Source organism: Pempheris klunzingeri, chromosome 1, assembly GCF_042242105.1.
Source record: "Pempheris klunzingeri isolate RE-2024b chromosome 1, fPemKlu1.hap1, whole genome shotgun sequence".
Taxonomy (NCBI): Eukaryota; Metazoa; Chordata; class Actinopteri; order Acropomatiformes; family Pempheridae; genus Pempheris; species Pempheris klunzingeri.
The window spans coordinates 17,363,534-17,388,715 of record NC_092012.1 but is presented as its reverse complement, the minus strand read 5'-3'; the positions used below and the strand labels follow the sequence as shown (position 1 = coordinate 17,388,715).

The window sequence follows — 25,182 nt, the reverse complement described above, 5'->3', positions numbered from 1 at the left end:
CACTGCAACACCCAAATACTCACATTCTGGTATTTTCTGTATATCTGTGCATGGGGTGAGACAGAGCGGGGATTGCAGACTGTGTGCTCATCCAGGGGCGGCTAATGTAGTGTCACTGTGAAATATAAATGGGCTGAGAGCAGCCATGCTATAGATGAGCACTCCCAGGCCTTTTTACTCAGTGCTGCCGTGTGAAGAGCCCCTATCCTTATTCATTTTCATGGCTCTGCAGTCCCGCTATTGACTTAAAGTGCAGCGATGCAACCACCTACTCCGGCGCATTTTGGAAATATAATGAGCTATAACAACAGGAATTTAAATACTGTGGAGTGGTGAGGGCAGGAGATGAGAGAGGGTAACACAAGTGGAGCGACAGAGAGTGCTTCCTGTTTGCTTTGCTCAGGTTGAGAGTGAATTGCTGTGTTGTTCTCCACTCACGTTGTCCCAGCCGGCGCAGTTTTACCTCCTCTATCGCCCCCTCTCTTCCACGAGCCGCTTCCCTGGCGTTACTGGCCAGTAACACATGTTTTGAAATGACGTATTCACACAGTGAGACACTTTCAGCAAGGGTGTGTATGTGGGAGAGACACACAGAAAGAGAGTTTGTGGTTAGCAGGGCTTTCTCTCTGGCTCCAGAGACCCTGGCCAAGTCAGCGGTGAGGTTTGGCTCCTTTCTCGCAACACTGCACACACAGGCTTTCACACACACAGACACACACAGTCTCTCTTTCTTTGTCCCTTATACCTCTCTCTCTCTTGCACTGACCCATCCACATAAGTCCTCTTTTTATTTTATGCACAGTATGGCCACCCTCTTTGCCTTCATGCCCCCCAGGAAGAAGCTTGATTTAATGGTCTGACTATGTCCCAGGATAAACCCTAAGTTGTTCCGCAGCGAGATTCTCCCGTTACATTACACCTCTTTTTCTTTCCTTCGCTGCCTCTCTCTCTCTCTCTCTCAACACACACGCTCACACATACACAAAAAGAATGCACAGAGTTCCTTCCAGTGCTTAACGAGACAAAGAGCCATTGATTTAGCAGGGAGTACAAGGAGTTAGGAGTGATCGATCTTGTTAAGCCCGTGGACACACTCTCAAAAGGATTGGAAGAGAGGGAATGGTTGGAGGGAAGACAGTGAAAAAGAGATAGCGACAGAGATGGAGAGAGAGCGGGACAGGCTGGGAGGTGTGATCAAGAGATATAGTTTCCTAATGTGGTCACAGGGGCTGTGCTGGGTAGCTATTAATGTGACCTTAAAGTACATCACACACCCCAACAGATCCAGATGGGGATCACTACCAGGAGCACTGCAAGGGAGGGTGAGAGAACAAGAGAGAAAGGGGGTGATGGGTGGAAGGGATTGAGATGGAGGTAGTGTAGTGATGTATAAGGTCTAGTGGAGTTTATGTGTGTGTGTGTGTGTGTGTGTATTTTATGGTAAGGCTGAGGTTTGCCTCCTGGGGCCTGCATGTAAAGCAGTTGTGTTCATCTTAATGCGTGTAAAAGTGTGTCTTGGCGCGTGTGATGCTTGTATTTCTGTGCTGACTCTCCTGCTAACCACACTACCATTTTGAGGAAAATGCTAACAGCCGCTCGTCTTGGCATTTGACTAATTAAAAAAGCACAGCTCGAGGTGTTGAAAACATCCTTAGCAGATCAGTGATAGTTCACACTCTGGTTTGAGTATCTTTAATGTGTCCAGCTGAATGTGTTTATGCTACCTGGGCTAAAATTATACAAATACCTCAGTGTTTCATTAGTGGGAATTTAGACTGAAAACAGCACTGTGTTGAAATAGCGCAAGGAGCTGTGTTGCTAAAGGTACCGGTGAGACATGTAATACAACTCAGAAAGTCCAGTTTGAGTAACAGATCTGTGGATCTGAAGATGCTGAAGAATACTTACAGCCAAGATTTTTCAACTCTGGTTGTGAAAATGCTTTGTCTTTAGGCCAGACGATCGCAATGTAAACAGTAGAAATACCCATTGTAGCATCGTGTCAGATAAAACTGAGAGGCCTTACTGTGGCCTTAATGTGGCCTTACTGTCTATTGTACAATTTAGAGATGGTCACCCCATTGTATGCAATTATTATGACACGTCATGGCTGTAAATACAAGATATTAGAGAAGTGGATTCATGGTCTGAATTCTGGAGCCGAATAGGAAATTGAGGGGGGAGAACTTTCCCTGAAAAACTACTGTCAAGATGCCTTTAAGCAAAGCGTTTCCAGTAGAGTCTCTCATGGTCAGTACCAGAGCAGTGGTTCCCAAAGTAAGACTTTGTGACCCCTCCAGAGGGTCACAAGATAAATCTGGGGATTCTCAAATGATTTGTGTGTAATCTTTGGTTTTTTGACTTCACCTCCTTCATCCTCGAACATGAAAGTTCAAACAATTAATTAAATTCAGAGGCTAACTAAGAGAGGCATCATTGGAAAAGAGCATATCAACGAAAAAAAAAAGAAAAGCAGCTGAGTAGTTTCTTTCTTTCTTTTCTTTCTTTCCCTCGCCGTCTCCCTCTCTCTCAGGCTCTCTGTTGTCATTCCCAGTGCCGCTTGTCATCCAGTGACAGGGGGAGCGCAAGTCATTGGTGAGCGGAGCCTTTAAAGGAAGCCGCTACTTTATGAGCACTCATAAAAACACATGAAGCCGGCGCCGTTTAAAAAGACATCACACTTCCCAAGACAGCCTGCAGAGAAACAGAAAGAGAGGAGGGTTAGGGGCGGTGAAGGTGTAGGCAGGGGGTGGCTGAGGATGCAGCAGTATGCCACACAGCCTGTTCTCTTTCGTCTTTTACACCTCCACCTTCCTTGCTGTAAATACAAGCACGCAGGCTTATGCTCAATGTCTCGAATGCTAGTCTTAATCATGACTATGTATTATGTATCCACACACTTAGTGACACACAAATACAACATGTACTCTACAAGCCACAACTTGATACCGTGTCCCTATCTGTATCACTGTTTATGTAACAAGGAACTGCAGATAATTTTAGTTTCAACATTCTCCACAGTTAATGCTGAAATCTGTGGAAATGTAGCAATGTGGAGAGTTTCTGAGTCATCTTCACTGACTTGTTCACCCCACTGCTAAGTATCTAAAGACAGAAACAGAAAAGCGTATAGGGACATATGGTATGAGGTCAAACGATTGTAGCAGTGTTAGTGAAATGTGTTATCTCCTTATTGTGGCTTGGCTCTGCACTCCAGAGGCAGTTTTGAGTTGGTGATTTGCTGCAGCATGATGCTTCTCCATGGAGCAGAAGCTGGCAGGCGAAGAGGCCCATGGAGACAGAGATCTGCCCAGCCCAGGGACCTCCGACTGGCCTGGGGTTTGGAAACGAGCCTCCTCAGTTACTGGTGCACAGCTGGGCTTGAGGATCACTGGCACTGCAACCTGTATCTGCTTTGTGTGTGTACAACTCAGCTAAACTCCACTTCATTTTGCACCTTCATTCAGCGCAAACATTCACATAGCAAACATTACAACAATAAAACAGTAAAATATTTTTTAGAAATCGATGAATAAAATGCAGTAAAACAAAATAAGGACCAGGGCTAAAAATAATGTAAAAACCAACATATAATCATCTGTATCCCGTCTATGAGACTAACAAATATACCTGTTGATAAGATGGAGAGTGACATTATAGAAAGCCTTTCTTTCTAATACATTGCATGTATTAAACATCCAGCCTAATCTTTAAAATGAGGAAGAGGCAGTGACATGAATATAAACTAGTGATTTTTTGAAGTTGAGAGGACTATATGTGTGATGAGTCTAGACATGATAAGATTGATTATAAGAGTATTAATATGCTTTGATAAACTAGTATGTCACAAGCAGATACTGAATTTCCCATTGGGGTTCAGCTGACAACGTGCAAATGACTCCCTTTATGCTATTCTTTAAGGGTACTCCACATATTTTATGCATTGCATTCCTTTAACATAGTTGCACTCACAACGGACAGTTTAAAAAAAATAAAAGAATTGCAGTCAGTGCAGCAGAACCAGATATTGTATCTTTTATTCCACACATTTTAAAGGTGCCTACATTACACACAATTCAACTTCACCACCAACAGTTTGGCCTGAGGTGTGTTATGCTAGTGGTGGCTCATGTAGCCAGGAGCAGAAGAGGAGATGGCTACAGAGGTCTGGTAATCACAGTTCTTTCTAACTCCACAAAATCAATGGAGTTCCCTTCTAAGGAGAAGGAAAGTCAGTTTCGGGGCAGCAAGCATTTCTTCATCCTGTATCTTCTGGTAAAGGACACTAGACAGAACTGTCATTCCTTTGTTTTTTCAAAAAAATAATCTTTCATTTTTGGCTGTGAGAGTGTTGCACCTTTTGGTCAACTACTTTTGCGGGGGCCTATAAATGTTTTTTGAGGACAGTGTCTTGGTTTAGTTTGTTCATGGCTGCTTTAAATGTTCTACAGAGAAACACAAATGCACAACTACCGTCTACATTAACACAAACTCATGTACAAATCTACTCTCTCTCTTAAAACATGATTCAGATCAGCAGATATAGGGGCACATTGCACTTAACAATAAGCCAACATTTGATTTCATTTTGATTAGACAAATGAAAATGTATGTGTGTTGTATGTACGTGTGTGAAACTGTGATTGTGTGACGTCGGAAGCTGTCTGTTGGTTCTTATCATCGCAACTGGAGGCTTGACACGGCAATGAGTGTTTAAGCGTTAACCATGCATGGATGCTTTCCATGTGCGCACACAGAGACACACCGAAGTCTCTCACAGCTGTTAATGTAACACACTTACACACACACACACACACACACACACACACGCACACATGCGCATTGTGATAAATCCATCATGGCCTCTGTGTCCCATTCTGCCAGCTGCTCACTGCACTGCTACTACGTCTGTCTTGTTGCTAGGATACATACACACTCAGGGAGTAGCTCAACCCTTGTCATACACATTCTGTTTGTGCCCATACATTGACAAGGTGCACACACACACACACACACACACACACACACACACACACACACACACACACACACACACACATTTGCAAGAACACACACACACACACACACACACACACACTGAAGTTCATGTGGCCCTGTACACACCACACTAAATCAAGAGAAGAAATTCTCCACTGATGTTACCTACCTGGGGGAGCGTTCTGCACATGACAGTGTAAAATTTTAATATCAGGGCTTCAAAGCAGCACCCCAATTATCAGTTTATTATAATTTTAATTGATTTTAAAATTTGGCAGTGATTGGCTTCTCCCTCTTGTCTGCTGTTAACTTCCTGTACAAGGGGGGGCAGGATGGAGAGCACATTACTAGTGCACAATTACCATTAGAGGGCGCTATCCCTCTATTTACCTCATTGTGATAATAGCGTAGCATCACTTCCTCCTCATCACTGAGGATACCTTGACAGCATCTCCCTCCTCTCCTCTCTCTCTTCCCCCCTCTGCTTGGCTCCCCCTCTGTTGTCTTTTTATCTCTTCCTAAGCCTTCCTGCCTCCTCCTTGATTCCCTCCCTACCTTTTCTTTTCATCCTTACCCGCACCTCTCCTTACCTTCAACATTATTTTCTTCTCACTTCTCCACCTGCCACCCTTTCAGTCCCTCACAACGCTGCCCAATTCTTGCCCTTTTGCCTTTTTCCACTTCCCTTCTTCTCCTCTCTCAATTTTCCCCTCCTATCTCACATTCCCGCAGCAACAGCAGATGAGATTCCCCTTTCCAGAGCCTCCCTTCCCTGCCTCCCTTCATCTCCTCCCCCTCCCGCTCTGGCTCCCTCCCTCTCTCACTCCATGCATTCATCACTCTTGCCCCTCAGGGCTTTGTTCTGCCTTAATCAGGGGCTTAAGTGTTGCATTCTCACCCAGACAATGCCTGCCATTCAGTCTGGGCCTGTGTAAATAGGTGTGCCCTGTAAGTGTGCCAGCGGGCATGCCATGCCAGCCTCGCTGCAGTAGTGGTGATCCACCATAGCCCCCAGCTACAGGAGGCAGTGCTCCACACACACACACACACACACACACACACACACACACACACACACACACACACACACACACACACACACACACACACACACACACACACACTATGCACACAAACTAGCAGCAGCAGGAGGTGGAAGAGCAGAAACTTACCAAAGGCTGCCTTTGAAGTGGTGCCATACAGCGGCATGGATGGCCAAAGCAACACACACAACATAGGCATATGCACATAAACACAAACCCTCTTCTTCAATAGAAGAAGATTTTTTTTCATAATCAGCCATGTGCCTCCTGTCCTTACTTGGCAATCTTGTTTTCATTTCCTCTACCTGCAGTCTTGACTTATCTGTATTGTTTTGTTTTTGGTGATGAAATATCAGAATAGTGACTAGAGGGTTATGCATGTACTGGCTGTAGGAGACCAGCAGCCACCTGGCATGCTCTTTCTAGGAGGCACTGCAGGCTTCTACCCAGCTGGATGAAGCTTGCTGTCAGACTGGTGTGTCACATCCAGGCAAGCCAGCTTCCTCCCAACACCCAACCATCTGTCTGCACCCGTGATGGCGCTCTACCTGCAGGTAGAGAGGGAGAAATGGGGAGAGGTTGACAAATGTACTCTGTATTTTGGAAAAAACAGAATCCCGCACATGCACACAAAGCTGACTTGTGCACATCCACCTAGCCTTTGACTGCACATTCATATCAACCTCCAAATTATAAAGAGAGGGACAGCCAGAGGGAGAGAGAAGATAAAAGGAAAGGGGTGGACAGACACACAAACATACAGTAGGCACACATCAACTGACACACAGAAAGGAAAAAAAAAAGTGAGCCTACACTCGCCCATGCTATCTATCCTCCTCAGATGGCCATTTGGGCTTGTTAATCTATCGCCTGGTAACAGAGACAGCCTATCAACAACAGCCACGCCCCTCTGCACATGCTCATAGAGAGGGGCTCATTTTGGATCTTTGAAGGGAAAACACGAAATACATGCGCACGCGCACACACACACACACACACATACACACACACACACACACACACACACACATTCACAACTCCCCACAAATCCTGGCCTGTCATTGCACTCCATTGTTTGGCTGTGGTTGCTTTCTCCTGGTGTGACTGCCAGCAGATGGCTAGCACTGAGCTGTCAGAGTCAGCCTGGGGCCCACACACAGGCACACACACACACACACACACACAGGCACACACACACACACACACACACACACACACAGACACACACACACACACACACACACACACACACACACTCAGAAAAATACTCACTCATACAAAGAGTGTCTCATTGCACACAGAACATATGCACAGTGTCCACTGCATTGCACTAGTATTGGCTCTATAACTCTCTGCTTGTACTTCACTTTGTACAGTACACGTACTCTGTGTCACACTCTTTTATTCTCTTGCTGGTTGTCCACAAACACACTCGCGCACAGGCTCCTCATAGATTGTGGAGCCGCTCAGCTACAGGTGCCCCTCATGACCCCGCTCACTGTAATGACTGTGTAATCTCATAAAAGGGCTGCCTTACTACATTAGCATGTGTAAAGGCCATTGTGTTTGTGTGTGTGTGCCTGCGCATAAGTAACTGTTTTGAATCTTGCTTCTGCAGCCATCCTTTGCATCTTTGTGTGTCTATGTGTGTTTCCATGTGTGTGTGTGTGTGTGTGTATGTGTGCCTGTGGGTGTGAGTGTGTGTGTTTCACAGTGATTCAGTGTGTGTAGAAGCAGGTGTCAGGGCTAATGGAGTGTGTCGGTGCAGTGTAAAAGCAGCTGCTGCAGCCCGGGGTCATCCAGGGTTGTCCAGAGGTGAAAGGTCAGGGTTGGGTTGAGGAGTCGGCTGTGGCTACATGACATTCCTCCACTCACTAATCATAGCTCTGATGAATGGCTGCAAAGTGGCAGCTGGTAGACAGGAGGCGGTGTGTGTGGCAGTGTCAGAGGAAGATGGGAGGAGGATGGATAGAGGAGAAGAGAGAGGAGGGGAAGAAAGGGGGAGGGGAATGGTGGTGGGGGGGTGTCTATACATTGCAACTAATCTCACACACACACATTCACACAAGCAGGCAGGGCAAGTATTGACTGCACAGGCTTGTGATCCTGAAGGAGCTGTACATCAGAGAAGACAAGCACAACAACACAGGCTTTTGTCAATGTCTGAAACTCCACACATATGCACTAAACCTTAACGCACACCCAAAGGCGCACATGCACGCTCTGTCATCCTCTCTCTCTCTCTCTCTCTCTCTCTCTCTCTCTCTCTCTCTCTCTCTCTCTCTCTTCACACTCGCATTCACACATACACGCACAGTTTGTTGTGTCTGCAGAAAGCTGGGACTAATGACAGTCTTTGTGTTGTGTGTGCTCACTCAGCTGCCCCCTGGACACACTTTACCCACCCAGCAGAAAACAGCCCTTTGTGCCTCCCCCTCTCTCTCTCTCTCTCTCTCTCTCTCCTTCTATCTATGTATCTCTCTCTATCTTGTTCTCGCTGTCTCCCCACTTTCTTCTCCCTCTGGAGAATAGAGCTATTTTGCTGTGCTCTGCTGTATATATTACCTACTGTATATATTTTCCTGGGGCCTGACAACAGATATATGAGTGCAGCAGTGTTTTTGGCTGACACCAGCCTTTCACATTTACCAGTAAATGGAGCAGTAAAGTCTGAACATAAAAACTGACATTTTGATACAAATTTGAAGATGACCGTATTTAAACTGTACCTTTCATATGATGAGAAATCATGGTAAATAAAACAGAATCTCAATGAATTTACAACTACTGTATGCTTTAACTTGGCGGAAAACTATGAGAGTAAAGAATATTTAGTGGCAGCACTGAAAAAGTAATGGTGATTGTTTCTGTGTGTCAGGATTGCACCTTATAAGTAACTTGACCCCCTCTAACTATTTATTGAAACTGTATTTCACCAGATTGTACAGGATATCATTTTGCTGGTTGAATTGGTGGAGAAAACACTTTGTTCCAGTTTACAAAGTGTTCATTGTGTTTCGTGAGTGAGTCAGGCATATGTGTTTTAGCAATAAACAGTACTTTGAATGCTAAATTAAAAAAAAAAAACCTAGGAACCTTGAAGAATCTAAACTGGATTCAAGCTTCTCCAACTGTCGATGTTTCTTAACAGTTTGTTTGGTTGTAATATTCGGCATTATGCATTGTGTTTGACAGTATAATCTGCTCTAGTGTTTTATTTATACATTTTATGTATTTGTTTTGAAGTATCTTTAAGCTCTGTAGGCCTGTTTCACATTTTTTGCTATATATTTATTGCTCTTTTGATATCAATTTGAAATTGTTATTTTTATCTTATGTTTTGTGATCCTTGATTATTCCTGTCATATTCTATCTGATTAATTATTCTGTGTTATAAGAGTTCAACAATTGCCTCAAACTAGTTGCTCATGCTTACAAAAAGTGTCGTCTGCCACAGCACAACAGTGCAAAAGCAACGGTCTCCACCAATTCCTACTGTGCCACAAATTGTGGATTGCTGTCAAAATAGGTGGTAAAATATTTTGCAGTACTTTGTCCTGTATCCGCTAAGGGAAACTGTTTACTTCTGTCACACAAGGTGTCTGTTTATGTATGTTAAATAAGGTATTTTACGCAAACACTCACATGCCACTGTTTTCTTCTTCCATCCTTCCCTTTTGATTTGGTAACCACAATGAGCAGCCCTCTCTGTCTCCGTCAGTCTGTTTATCTGCCCATCCACTTATCCCTCCCCCTGATTTGTATCCCTCTATCTTTTCTCTGCCTCGTATCTAAATGCCATCGAAGAGAGCCGAGTGTAGCAGAGATTTCTGTTCATAATGTCACAGTGCTGCCCAGAGGAGTGTTTCATATTGACCCGAGTGTCTGTCTCCAAACCAGCTTCTCTTTCTTGCTCTAGCCATAAGCGGTACACATGACATGCATACTGCGATTTTCAGATCAAATCTGGAAGCGCGTAATGGAAAACAAACATAGGTGACGTTGTAATTTCATTTCTGTGACTTACTAAATGAAAGGCAAAATTAATTGATCTATTAATTATGTGTTCATGGGGTGAAGGCAGTTACATACCATCGCCAGGCTGACCAACAGGGCTGATTACTTCTACTGTACTTTTACTAATACTGCTAATAATAGTTTTATTAAAAAATTTTGATGTGTGTGTGTGTGTGTGTGTGTGTGTGTGTGTGTGTGTGTGTGTGTGTGTGTGTGTGTGTGTGTGTGTGTGTGTACGGTCTTGTAGTTAGTGCTGCACTGGAGAGCAGACGGTCAAACGGTCAGCTTGTTTTTGCTCTGACAGCCGGGCCAAGCAGGAAGAAGCCAATCGATAGCACTTACCCTCTTCCTGTTAGAGTTCCCAACAGACTTGGTAGAAAGGCACAGCTCTGCAGTCGTCACCAGCTGTGTGTCTGTGTGCAAGTCTTTGTGTATACATGTGACTACCTGTCTGCACACACTTTTTGTGTATAAAGCATTGTGTCTGAGGCTGAGTAAGATTGACTGCATTTATGTATTCGGAACGTTAGCCCAAGGACACACTGCAGTGCCATGAAGGAGCATTTCTCTTGATTTATTGACATTCATCTGGTTCTTCTGACCCCTCAGTTTGAGACCTAACTGCAGTTTTAACCCAAGTCTCATTCAAATGACTCTAAAATAACTGTTTGATAACCTTGAATTTTTAAAGTAAACTAAAAAGGATAAAATGGACGGCAGTAAAGGACACCATCCTTATTCATGCAGGTTCAGTGTGCAGTTGTATTGTGGAACTGAACTGTTTGTGTGTCATGTATTTGTGTATCATGTATCTGGCTTTTGATTTTGTATGGCTGCTACCTTGGCCAGGTCTCCCTTGTAAAAGAGATTTCTGATCTCAATGGGACTTCCTGGTTAAATAAAGGTAAAATAAAAAAAATAAACTGTAGTGGAACCTAAATCCCTGTTCTGTGTGTACCATGACCTGCCTTGAAGGGAGGGAGAGAAAAAATACCCTACGGGGATCAATAAAGTATCACATTGAGGCACTTGTATCCATGCATCCTGTTCCCGGGGACAAACCAACCCAGGAAGTGGCAAAATGTTTACTTTGATACATCAAATGTGGTGCTTCCCTTCCTTTGAGCTCTGCTCTCAATCAGGATGCACATGTTTTTCCAGCCATGACATCACTGGCATTTGAAGGACAGGATGATAGTGAGCGCTGAGGTCAGATCATGGTGCACTTTTTCTGATTCTCTGACCTCCAGTATCCTGTACTGCTGCATGCGCATCATGCTGGTTGTTGTTGGACTGACAATGCTGTGCTGATTCAGCCTGAATCTTATTATTAGCAGTTATAATGTTTCGCTCATGCCAAGGTTGTGTCCAGCAACAGTTTCAGTGTTGTAGTTAAAGGATGTTTTTTGTCTTAAAGTGACATATGGTCAACTGTGTTGGTTTGAAAGGCAGACTGAGCAACATGCCATGTGATGAAATTCTAATGTTTTCCATTTTGTAGCTGTGAGGTTAATATTCCAGCTGTGTGTGAATATATGCACTTTTTACCCCTTCAGCCATGCAGGCAATCAAATCAGCGGGCCAAAGTGTCTCTCTCAGTAAATACTGAAGGACTTTTACAATTCTCAGTTTATAGTGAAAAGGGAGCTTGCTAAAGACGGCTGCATGCATTTGCACCCCTGTGCGTTAACATGAATCTATTTGTGTCTTATTGTGTATCCGTCTGCCCTCAGATCAGCCTCAGTGTGAGGCATGCTTCTGTCATGCTTTCTGTCCTCCTGCCCTTGACTGACCCAGCCCTGACCTGTGCTTGGGCCCTGGGCCTCCTCATGGCTACTGTATGGGCTTGCGTGCGTTCGTGTACATAAGTGTGTGTTTGTGTGTGCAGGGTGGTGGGGTGTAATTTGAGCCTGAGGCTAGGACAGGACTGCTGCAGAGTGCATCCAGGCAGAAAAAGCAAGACATGGGAGCCGCAGGGTGGGCACTGAGAGATGGAGAGAGGGAGGGAGGGAGAGAGAGAGAGAGAGGGAGAGAGAGAGAGGTAGAGGAAGAGGGCAGGACAGCAGCTGAAAGAGTAAGAAGAGAGAAGGTTGGAGAGAGAGGGATAGAGAGAGAGAGAGAGAGGGAGAGAGAGAAGAGAGAAAGAGAGAGGGAGAGTGAGAGAGGTAGAGGAAGAGGGCAGGACAGCAGCTGAAAGAGTAAGAAGAGAGAAGGTTGGAGAGAGAGACAGAGAGAGAGAGAGAGAGAGTAATGGACAAAGAGTAGCGAGGCTCTTTTTAACTCGGTCTCCGTGGAAGAGAGATGTCAGTCTGTGTCAGTTCGCTCCACTAACCAGCCTGTAGCAGGAGAAACAGATCTCTCCCTCCCTCTCTCACACTTTCTTGCTTTCTCTCCCTCTCGCTCCCTCCCACACCATTTCTATCTACTTTCTTCCCTCATATCTTTTGGTGATATCTTTTCTGCCTCAGTTGAGAGAAGCAGAAACACTCCACAGCTCAGGGGGAAACAGCAAGACTAAGTAAAAGACCAAGCAGTGAACCAGTCATCTCTAAAAGGCAGGCAACGTATAGTGCAGGTCTTCTCCTGATCACACTTTGGGTGAGCGAGGAACGAGCTGCTCCAAATGCTGTAGAGTAAGGCCCTGAAGGCAGGGCACGCTGCCGGCTCTGCTGCAGCGCTTTCCTCAGTGTTTTCAGGAGGGCAGCACACAACTCTTCAAACACAGAAGGGATCAAATCTTCAAATCCCCTGGAAATGTCAGCCACGTTTGAGGAAATGTCAGTAGAGCTGAGAACACACGCAAACACACATCGGCCCAAGATGGCGCACACACAGGCACTCGCACTCAACACCACTGCAAGAAAGGCAACGTGATATAGGGCAGTCACGTCCTGTGGGTGAAAGCAGCCTCATCTCCTTCATTTTCGCAAATCTCAAAGGAGAATCACTGTGCGCTTCTGGAAGTTTTTAATTCCCAATGATGTTGAAGTTGTGATCTGTGGCATTTTCACATGAATAAACATCTGCTTTGCAACTTTCTTACATAAAGTGATGCAATACAGTGGTGATTCAACTGGTAATGCCAACGTCGTGATTACAGATTAACAGCTGGAAATGGCACCAGAGAAAACAAGGAATAATTACATGAATTATTGCTTGAAGGTCTTTCGAAAGTCTGTACTCTCCAGTTGTTTGTAGACGAGTATTTCAAGGACTAATTCATTAGATTATAATTTCCTGTGATAAACAATGATTCACTTCCTGTCTTACTCACTCCCTTGTTGCATATCACTTTAATTTAATACTAAACTCCTTGTATGTAGATCATAAGTCTCCACAGCTGATCTCATCTGCAGCCAGTGACATCATCCTGTGTTCCTATTGATCTATGCTCACCTCCTGCTGACTAACTTATCGACATCCTCAAGTGTATTTCCTGTCTAGACTGTCAGCAGTGTTTATGGATGGCCTTGCCCCCTGGTGACACACATACGCACACGCACACATACGCACATGCACACATACGCGCGCGCACACACACACACACACACACACACACACACACACACACACACACACACACACACACACAAACATATGTGCACCCACCTCCTTTGCTTATTGATGTATCCTTTTGCTTTTGACTCCATCCTCGTTAATGAATGTGGTAGGTGTTGAACTGCAGATGTTGTGCAGGGCTCAAGTATCGACGGGAATGGCCATGATGAAAGATCTTGTCCCTGGAGAGGTTTAGGTTAGGCCACAATGAGTGTGTGCGTGAGAGAGAGAGAGTGAGAAAAAAGAGAGCTATTGTTAGAGGGTGCATGTGTTTCTGGGTGATGTGTATGTGTAGTGACCCATCACTCCCCGTGTGTCACAACTAGGAAGTGATATTGAGTCCAGAGCAGGGTGCTTGTGTGCAAGACGGTGTCAGTACTGCTTCAAGACGTTGACAGGTGAGATGTGGGACAGGAAAATGACTAGAGAGGTTGTCAGTGTCTTGACTTTCTCTCCAAGACACTCATAAGTACACAAACACTCACACTTTTCCCTGTGCAAGCCTGCAGGGCCTCCAGACCCTGTTTATCTGCAGCTTCATATCAAGATCTGCACTCAGCTGCTAATGTCTTGTGATCCTTTGAGGGCACGCAGTACTCCACACTGCAGTGTGATTTCTGCTGGCAGGCTCTCTCCATGTCCTGCAACATCATCCATTACCAACTTCCTTCTTAGCGATTAGAGGAGATAATGCTGAACTGTGGAATTAACCTCAATTAGTATTACCTCTCTAGATCTTTCTCATTTCACCTCCTGACTCGAGCACTGCATCTTCCATGTCCTTGGTCTATTTCTGCTCTATTCAGAAGGCATATATCAACACGAGTGTGCATATAAACTCAGACACAGTTCTTGAATTTAAAAAAGCAATAGCGTGCCTTCTTATTTTTTGGTTTTATTTAGCCTTCTGTGGCATCAATTAATAAATAATTTGTTAAATTTGTTGTTTTGTAGGAGAAGCGTCTGGTTGATCACTTTGGTCAAAAGTGAAAAATCTCAACAATTATTTAACAGACTGCTATGAAAAAATTCATGTTCCCCAGACCTTACTGACTTTGGTGATCCACTGACTTTTTAACTTGCAACACCATGAAGTAGAATTTGCTGTTTTAAACAAAATGTCTCAACCACTTTAAACTGGATTTCCATAAAATGTGGTGCAGACATTCATGTTGAAGCTTAACTGTAACAACTATGATGACTTTACCTCCACCATCAGGTCAAAATTTGAATTCCTCCAACTCGTCCATAGGTTGTGTTTAATGCTAATTAGCAAGTGTTAGCATAACATGCGAAACGAATGGTGAACGTGGCATTGCGTGGAACATTACTTGCTGAACATTAGCATGTCAGCATTATCAGTGTGAGAATGTTAGCATGCTAATGCTAGCATTTAGCACTGTTGTGCCTAAGTACAATGTCACAGAGCCACTAGCATGGCTGGAGATTCTTTTTAGTGTCAGAATTGTTTAATGGTGGAGCCCATAGTAACACTCATGTAATGTAACATGGCATACTTTGAGTAACCATACTCCTGCCTAATTATATTTGCATAAATTAGTCATTTGAGAGCAATGATGGCAACAACTAAATGTGTACCATCAAATCTTGGCACTACATCTTGTTCTTTAAAGCCACTATGCTGAGTGTTAGTCTGCACCATCTGTTTTGTACGTTGGGAGAAGCAACAATATCTCAGTAATTAAATTATAATGGCTCATGGTCCAGGTCAGACACTTAGCTTCCTCACTATAGCCTTCTCCTTTCATAAACAAGCTCCTCATGTTGGCAGTTAAACTTGAAAAAGCATGAAAGAGGAGGAAAATAAAGACAGAAAATGGGCTGAAAGACAGAACGAGGCACAGAGAGGGTTAGGGAACCTTTAGGCATGTTTGTTGTGAATGTTTTCTGGAGGTGAGGTAATCCCTAGGCTCAGACATGACTATTTATCTGCAGGGTTTTTTTTGCTTATACCTGACAAGTTGGGGATGCAGACTTGAGAGGCACATCCCATATGTCTGATAAGGTGGATAAGATATGTGAGGACACTCAATAAAGCAAAGGATTGAATATACCAGGTCTCTTGTAATACACACAAACACACTCCTGTGAGAATACCTTCAGTGGCACAGCCATTACAGAGATTGCGTGGGAGAGGTGGATCTTAAGCTTGAACAAAGGGTGAGTTTCTTGTTAAGTGAGGTCTGTTTAAATGGTTTTTAACTGCTTTGCGTGGACGTAGCTGTCTGGACTTGAACAGTCTGGCAGGTGGGCAGGTCTGAGAGAGGCAGTTGAAACAAACATCCAACCAAAACCTGACCAGCAGTTGGATTTACATACAGGCCAACAGCCAAAACACTTTGGTTTTTGTGTCATAGATACTGTTGTGGTTTGCCCACTCAGTCTGCAACTGTGGGAGGAAACATCTATGCAACTTAATGCTCACAAACACCTGCGTGTCTGTGTGTGTGTGTGTGTGTGTGAATGTAAGCTCACAGGCACATACATACACTCACACAAAAAAAAAGGCACTAACCAGTTCCCCCCGGCTCCTCATGAGGAGTCATTAGGAATGTGTCTGTGTGTTTTATTTTTAGCAGTGTGTGTTTAGGAGGGGTGCTGGAGTCTCGTCAGTCTTCAGGGCCCTCCTCTGCTCTGTCGCTCTGTGTCTCTGTCTCCAGCTGAGAGCTATGTATATTTCATAAGCCCAGGGTGCCTTTTTGTCTTAAGATGCGCAGCACCTTCCCTGACTGTCTCTCTGCTGCTCGTCAATGGAGGGAGCCATCACAGCCTCTTTTAAACTCTACCCCACTTCTCTCTCTCTCTATCTCGCGCTCTCCCTCTCTGCTCGCTGACAGCCACCCTCTGCTTCTCCCTCTGCTTTTCATGGTCAGCTTGTCTCTCTCCTGAAGGCTCATCCCTCTTTCCTCTTTCAGCTGCGGAGGGGAGCAGAGTAGAGCACATCCAAACAGACTTGGCCTGTCAGAAAAACTCTATCTCTCTGTCCCTCTCCGTCTTTGATTCTGTCTGTCTGTCTGTTTTACGACTGTCGCATCTGGGAAGGGACACTTCTTCACCCAGCGCTGCATCCCCTTTAGTTGTTGTCTTTTTATAGCAGAAATCTGAGTCCTGTGACAGCAGCTAAAAATGGCTGGGCCCAATGATGGGCTACATCAGCAGTTAATTGCTATATTTGCACTCTTAGTGTCTTTTCATTGTTTAGATTTGATTATAATGTCAATATTGCTGTTGTAGCCCCAATAATAGCAAGACATGTTTGTTCTGTAACATTTTCAGGGCACTTTGTAGTGTTTAGAAGAATTAGAATCTGTATCTTGAGATGTTTGTAATTATTGTAAGGGACATATTGAAGTCACTCATTGATTCATTATTATTAACTCCACCTCTATATTTAAAAAAGATTTTGTAGTGCAACAATTCTTATTTTGTTTCTTCTATGTTAATTGTGTCTTCGTATCTTTTAGGCTTGTACTGTGATTGAGAGTGCAGCTGGAGGCAGTAAAGAGGTGGACTCGAGGCCTTTGCAGCCTGCAGGTGACCACACTCCTTCTTATCCAGTGACCTTGGAACCAGAGAAAGCTGACCGAGCTGAGCAACCAATTTCCAGTGAGTATAGCCCTCCCAAATGTCAGATCACTTTACAATGTTTCCTCGCCTCTCCTCTATCTTCACCTTTTTTTTTATTTCTGTCTTAAGCTGTTGCTCTGGCTTAAACTAGTCCTGGATGGTTCACTGAAGTCCAGGTTTATAGGAAGGATGTAATGGAGAATTCATGACATTTCACTTCACACTAATGTAATTTTTGCTTCATGCTTCATGTTGCATTTCTTGATCACGTCACTCTGTGTGGCCACAACTGAACATGCATACGTGCTTTGGTTCGGCCTTCATCGTTCAACTGCGAAGAATAAACCATAGCCTCTGAAGACATCTCTACATTTAGCAGGCATCTTATCTCTGCTTCCTTTTTCCTGTGTGGGTCGTCCTCCTGACCCCATTGTGTGGCAACGCAGGAAGCAATGAGACCCCTGGAGTGAATGAGATGAGGTCTGAGGCAGCTCTAACACTCAAATTGAAGAGTGACAAAAATTCTTTTGAGATCTTCTTTTCAGGCTTGTACTGTCATGTCGTCAGACACCCCATCTTTAACCACACAACTCCACCGCCACTGTATATACCTCCATATGCCTGTGATGATATCACCCTATCACCCCAACTGGAAGAACTCGTTTTCCATCTTTGGCATTACAACTGTCACACCTTTACAGCACATAATGCGGTGCGAGACCGGACGAGATAATGATTTCCCTGCAGTTTGTTTTGCAAATGCTGAGGGGATCAGATCCCTTCACTTCCTTTGAATGCATTGTTTGATAGCAACTGCTTTTAATCAACAAAGCAAACCAGAGAACCCAAAGTGCCAATAATGCATACATACAAAGACTCTCAAACATCATTACACTGACATTTATCAATGTTCACACACAAATGCACATGCCTGCACAGCATATCTCCCTCTTTTCCGCTTTTCTAGAGACTTCTGTTGTTAATTGAAGCAAAGGATTGTGGAGTTTACATTCATTTCCCATCGTCTCTTTCATCTAGCCTTACAGTGTTCAGCTGGACAGATGAATAAGCAAGTTGTTGGGTTGCTGGTGAAGAGGAGGATGGTAGCGATGGAGTGAGACTGAGAGATGAGTTGGAAAATGTCATGATGAAGCGGGCACGGACACAAAAAATAAGTGACGTGTGCGTGTGTGTGAGCATGCCCCGAGGGAGGCCATCACTACAGTGGGTTTTGGAGCACAGTGCGTTTATGTGGAAAGTGCTGCTGTCTCCTCTCATCAGTGTAGCTGAACTGCCTTTTCACAGGGTATCTATTTCTTTTCTCTGTCACTCTAACTTTAATTTTTACACAAACGTTTACACTTATTAACACAGGACTTTTTTTTAAGTCTAATTCTAATTCTCTTAACCCTCTTGCTCATCGTTCTCTCCTGCTCATGCCTCTTTGCTTCCTTTCTCTAAGGCTATTTCTGTTTAGCCGTGAGGGCCCCCATGTCGTTTACAGGAACTCATCTCATGCTCTCTCTCCAACTGAACCTCCTCCATACGCGCAGGCACACAAGCTCAACCGCAGCACACTCAAAGACACTTGGTTAAACAGTCAAGTCAAGACAAAGGGGGACTGCACATCTACAGGCACACTCACATAGACGCAGAAGACTGAGTGTTCCTCCCAGTGGTCTAGTGTGGGTTGAGATCAGGGTTTTCATGAGTTATTTAAGTGCTATTCATCATGCATGTTGCACTGTGGCTCATACTGACATGACACGGCCCATTTCCTCCGCTCAGGCTAGAAACGTGACACAAGACACTCTTGTGGTGTTCACACAGAACAGAGTAGAGAGGTGCATGGTCAGTCATTATCTTAAGACTGTCGGTTTAAATCATTAAAGTGGCCCCTGTGCTGCAAGAGGAAGGCTAAAGGGAGAGGCTGATGATTTGAGACAGCTGATGTTACACTGCTGTGTCCACTGCAGTCTTCTCTCTGTTGGGTTTTAAGTGTGTGTGTGTGAATATTTAATGACTTCATGGTCACAGCTCTAATTTAAATGTTTGCTTTTACTAGTGGTATAGAGAACGGAGAGAGGAGGCCAGTGTGCTTTCACATTGTTAAAGATGTTGGATGTGGAGTAAAAGAGATCTGTAATAAAATTCTAAAATGCAGTCAAATCAGAAATGTTTCGAAAATGGAGGCACGATCCCCATTTCTCATCTCAAATATCCCAACAAACTGCAGTCCATCAAGAGCCCCTATCAGACAGGAAACAGACTGGAGCTGGGAGGATGTGACATCTGGACTGACCACAATGTGCTTGAGGGCCATGGACCCGTGAACAAATTCTCTGAACACTTCACACACATCAGCAGCCTCTCAGGCTCGAAACAACCGCACAGTCAATACATCACTATTAGTGGTGAAGGAACAAGGTAAAACTCCCTGCTGTAGTGTCTGCAGAGATATCTAATGGAGGGAGAGACACCCAGGCCCGATATAAGGCACAGAATATATGGTGAGGTGTACTATTATTCTCTGTCTGCACTGTTAACAGCCTTTATCGCTCTTACCTCTTGTGTGGATTACGCATTTATTTTGCTCCATTCAACTTTTTCATCACAGTCTTCCCTCCTGAAGCTTCTCATACTTGAGCAAATACTTAAAGAGGTATGTACGTTTATGTTTGTGTGAACTCGCCGTGGAACTGCACACACTGATGACATGATTGTCATGAGATAAGCCGTGAGTGTGTTTTGATCGGGATGGCACAGCTGGACTTGCCAGACTTGGCAGACTTGTGCGCTTGGCTGCTGGCCAGTTCAATACAATTACAATTACCCACCGTGGGAGCATGGAGCATCACTAGAGATGGGGTGTGGGTGCTGGTTCGGGCACCGAGGGGGGGTAATTCACAGTATCTTCAACCCACTTTGCTTGGGAAGAGGATCGATGTCTGAGCTGTTGTTTTAGACGCTGTGGTTAACGTTTCACATTAAGAGTCTTGCATGGAGAACGCTGCAGTCGGGTTTGTTCCACAAACAGCCATGCTAGAGAGACATGTTTTTAGAGCACATACACTGTACACATGTGGATTAAATAAGGAATAGGAGAGGGTGACTTCAGCTGCCTTTTCTTGTATCTCTAGTCCAGAGAACAGAGCAGCAATCGGACGGATGCGAGAGGCAGTGCACAGAAAGAACAGAGCCGAGAGATGACAGGAGAGTGTGCTGGGAGGTGGGGAAGGAAGGTATGGGGAGGATGGTGAGAGGAGGACAAGGACAATGAATGGAGAGATGACAGGGGATACGCTAGGAGAGAGAGATCAGAGGGTGACAGAGGAGGCATGGAGAGGAATGCCACTGCTCCCCCCCTCCACCCTCACCCCTCCAGTCCCTCTCTTTTCTTCTTTTCTTTTGTCCCCCTCAGTTGGGTTGACAAGAGGGTGGGCTAACTTCGAATGACAGTGACAAGCTTGCCACCACTCCCATGCAGCACAGCAGATGGAAGTATGTGTATGAGTCTGAGTGTGTGTGTGATTAAAATGCCTCTGGAGACCAGGGTATATGGAGTCTCTTGGCTGCCCCACACTTGGCAAAGCGCCACCTCTCTGCCCTCTTTTTCCAGCCCAGCAGAGTGGGCGTTGAGAGCTGTTTGTGGGTGTGTGTGTGTGTGTGTGTGTGTGTGTGTTAACTGAGGGGAAGCAGTCTCAACAAACAAATATTAATTCACAGTGTTCCCATTGTCTGTTCCATTATATCTTTTCTTGAGGGGGCAAGCGGGCTGGATGGCCTGTGTGGCTGTTTTTTCATCCATCTATTTGAGTAATTCAGTAATGTAATGATCACAGGATTTTTGAGAAACAGAGCTCTGTTCTGCAGTGTGGCGCCAGTCCTGGCGGGCATGGGGGAATTAGTCAGGAGACAGTGGGTTTGGCTCTGTGCCACGGTTATTAGCCACTCACAGGGTGGGCACGGGGTTATGCCCTGACTCAATCACTCACTTTGTTTGCATGTGTGTGTTTAATGTGTTTGTTTCTGTGCGTGTATGTTTGTGCGTGTCAAGCATTTGAGTCAGGATTCTCTCTCTGATCACACTGACCTTATTGTGCAGTCACTTCTGGTTGATTTGTACCCTTTCCAACACATTCCTCTCTCCGAAAGGCTGAGAAACAGGCCGCTAACCCCCTCTCTCCCCCTCACTCTCCTTCTCTCTTTCATTCTCTCTCTCTCATCCTCACTCCGGATGGGTTTGATTTAGTGACTGTGGTTTTCCATCCAGAGACTGGGAGCCAGAAAGAGTAGACTTGGGGAGAGACCTATACACTCACAGCCAGCGGAGCACGTCATTACTTGGCCATAGCTCATCAGCAGATACATCAGCAGGCTGGAGCGCTAATAGATGCGAGCTGTCGCCGTTCAGGAAGTAATAAACCTCTCTTCATTTCATCCCCTTAATTATTTCCTTCTCATGGATTGCATGAGTTGAACTAAACGATGACAGCAAAAGGCATTTGAGAGTAGGGTTGTTATTCGAGGCTGAATATCTGGCTGTTTATATGTATATACATTTATAACAACACAATAATAAAACTCATCTTTGTGCGATATGGACCAAAGAGATCCTCTTTTGGATTTGGGAGAAGTTATATTTAGGCCTTGGTGGGGACACCCGATGTGAGGTTAATGCTCAGTGTAGAGCAGTGAGGTCAGGTTACAGACATGCTTCAGCAGTAGCCCTGAAAAAGATGACCAGTCAGTGAGAGACCTCCAGACTCTGACCTTTGACCTCACTTTCACCAGGAAACAGGTGTTCAGGCAGGATTAAGCCTGCACACCCGGAGCTGGCCGCCGGCTGTGTATGTGTCTTTTTTATTTATGGAAGATGGACAAAAGAAAACTCAGGAATTTAACATTATAGCAAACTACAGCCTCAACAGAACCACAGAGTTGAGATCGATCCATATTTGGGTACAAGAGACGATGAGGATATTTTTACATTTGAATGAAAACAAAATGTTATCAGTGCTGTTAGCTTATCAACGGAACAATAATTGTTTCATTTCTTCTCTCCCTGTTCTTTTCACACTCCTATCTTTTTCTTGAGCCTTTATCTCCTTTAATCTCCCTCTCTTTCTGCAACCCCATGACTTAAATCATCTCTTCCTCCCACCTAGCCTCTCTGTCTCCACCTCCACCCTCTCTCCCTCTTTTTTCTTTCTGCTCTTGGATCCCTCTCTCTTTCCCTTTCTCTCTAACTGTCCTCCACTGTCAGGCGACTTGGCTGAGGCTAAGTGCTTTTTGCTGTCTCGCTGCAGGTGGGACTGTAATAAAGCTTGTCAGTGGGAGGCATGGGTCGCACTGTCACATGCTCTTTGCCTCCCCTCTGTTAACTCCCTCCAACCATCCTCCCCCCTCATCCCCGCCACTCTCTTCCAAGATCCTCTGCTTTTATTTTTCCTCTCTCATTTGTCTGCCTTTTCTTCCCCATTTCGTCTTGCTCTTACCCGAAACTGTGCTCCTTGACTTGCCTCTCATGTCTCTCTCTCTCTCTCTGGTTTCCTTGCCAACGGCACTTTCAGGAACATGATGAAGAAGAGCAGCAACAGGAGACACCCCTCTCAACGTAACAACCACACACACACAGGCACAGACACAGACGCACACACACACACACACACACACACACACAATTCATGTAAATGACTCCAGGTGAGGTTGTATTGTTTGCCCAGCTGCTCCTGCTAACCAGCCTCTCCTGTTCCATAGTAAACCAGCAGGCTGCATGGAAATCAGCTTCCTCTACACAAAACAATTCTCTGTTCCTCCTCGTCTTTTTTTGTTTGTCCACAGTGTGTTTGTATGTTAATGTATGTGTGTGCTTGTTACTGCACATTACACTCAAAGGGCATCTAAAGGTTGGAGCTAGTACACTATTTGCATACATGTTTTTCAGACTCATTTAGACCCATATTCTTATTCTGCTGTGTGTGCGCACGTGTTTGTGTGCGTGCATGTGTGCAGCTTCCAATAGACATGGCTTGTGCACAGTATCTTACTTGCTGTAGCCACAGGATGGCAATACTGAGCCCCCATCTTTAAAGGAATCCTTCTTTACCTCCTCCTAGAAGCCACTGTTAATTCACATGCACACTCGCACACAAATACACGCACGTACACACGCAGCCCTCTTTAGTCTGAGTTAGCCCAGGCTTGTGTAAGGTGACAGAGTGCAGTGAATAATTTAGTCCTGGCCATGTTAATGGCTGACAGCGAACATGGCCTCTCTACTCTGCTGTTGGCCCATTACTAGTACGTTCTGTTTCACTCTCACTCTTTCTTCGTCTCTCTCTTGTCCTCTTTTTTTTCCCTCACGTTTTCCATATATGGTGCTGAAGTGACAGTATTTAGATGCCACTTTTTTTTCCAATCGTGGTGTTGCATTATCATATTATAAGAATATGATGAGAGTATAAATCTAAGAATGGATTGCAGTAAATATTCAAGGGGCTGTAGGAATTATTTCTGCACCATTTTCTGGTGGTGGAACATCTATGTAACAGGTTGAAAACAGTGACGAATAATCGCCTTCACCCTCTTTTCTGTCATTATTAACATTTTCCGTTGACCACCTTGGTGTGCAAATATGACATTTTTAAAGTCACAGTAGTCTATATTGCCTTATCTTGTCCAGTAGCTTCTTTGTAAGCTATGTAAAGTCATCCATGTGGCCAGCCACTAAATAGCATAACAAATTCTAATTACCAGCCAGAAATATTTCTTAAAATGACTTCTTTTAGCCTCCCTGGCCTTCTTTCTGCTACCAGTGGTCCCTTTAAGCAAAATAATAATGCAGATTTTATTTTTAATTTTGGTCGGCAAAGTAGATGCATGAAGTGTTAATTCATATCCCCTCTTACATTCACATCTCTGGATGTATTTACAGTGGTAATCGGTCACTTGGTTCTTCATAATGTCTTTTAACAATGTTAATTAAGCACTCAATTTTGAATTGATTTGGTAATTATTAGTTGGTATCTCTGAGCAGTGTTAAATCCTGTGACATTTATCTAGCCCATCTTCATTTAACTGTATTTTCTTGTTCTCGTATATTTTGCTTCCTCTGTGTTCCCCCTACTCTGTTTTTCACCTCATGTTCTCATTCCCCACCCTTCTCTCCTCGTTTTCACCATAAACTGTAGAGCAGATACACAGGAAATGTGTGTGTGTGTGTGTGTGTGTGTGAGTGTCAGTGTATGTGTGTATGTATGTCTGTCTAGGCCCAGTCAAGCACTATTAATGTTATGATTGCCCCACTGGGCTTCAGCTCTGTGTGTGTGTGACGTGGGTGAAGAATAATATGACCCTAACGCTAATGCAATCACATACACTAAACAAATTATAGCTCCCTCCCTGTCTGTCTCTCTCTCTCTTCATTTCTCTTGCTCTCAATTCAACCATGAGCATGTTACATGTGGTGTACGTGGTTTTCAGCTTGTACAGCCGGTGTGTGTTTTTATAGGCCCTGCCTCGCTCCATTTTTCTCTCTGATACGATCAGTATGAGTGTGTTTGGGGCAGCAGGAGCCATGGAGCCTGGCGGGGCAGGCGGCAGCAGCTCTGAGGTCTGGCCAGGCTCAGGCAGACTCAGGGCGGATTGGGTGTGACGTGGCCGGGGTGAAACACCCCTTAGTTGGGACTCCCCACCAGCCTCTCTCTGGCTCCAGCGTGGCTGATAGAGTCCAGCTGGGTGCGGAGAGGAGGTGCTCCATCTATCTCCTGGCACTCTCTCTCTTCTCTTCTTTTGAGCATCTGTCTGTCACATCAAAGTGCTCATCTCATCATTTTTGCATTCCCCTTATCCCTCTGCTGTTCTCCCCACTTCATGTTAGCTACATTTCATCCTATTTATTTCTTTCAATCTCTCCGCCCCACCTCCTCTTCTCTCTTTCTCTCTCTTGCTGCTTTTTTCCTTCTCTCCACACAGC

The 25,182-nt window shown here is 44.6% G+C and overlaps 1 protein-coding gene across 1 annotated transcript in view; it reads left to right on the top strand.

Annotated features, from left to right (window-relative positions):
- The first annotated feature begins 17,166 nt into the window (after positions 1 to 17,166).
- The window catches only part of gse1b (Gse1 coiled-coil protein b), a 116,251-nt gene continuing 108,235 nt past the window's right edge, over positions 17,167 to 25,182 (top strand). The window contains exon 1 of the mRNA XM_070848947.1: positions 17,167 to 17,243. The gene's annotated coding sequence lies outside the window, so the exon portion shown is untranslated. The remainder of the gene's footprint in view (positions 17,244 to 25,182) is intronic.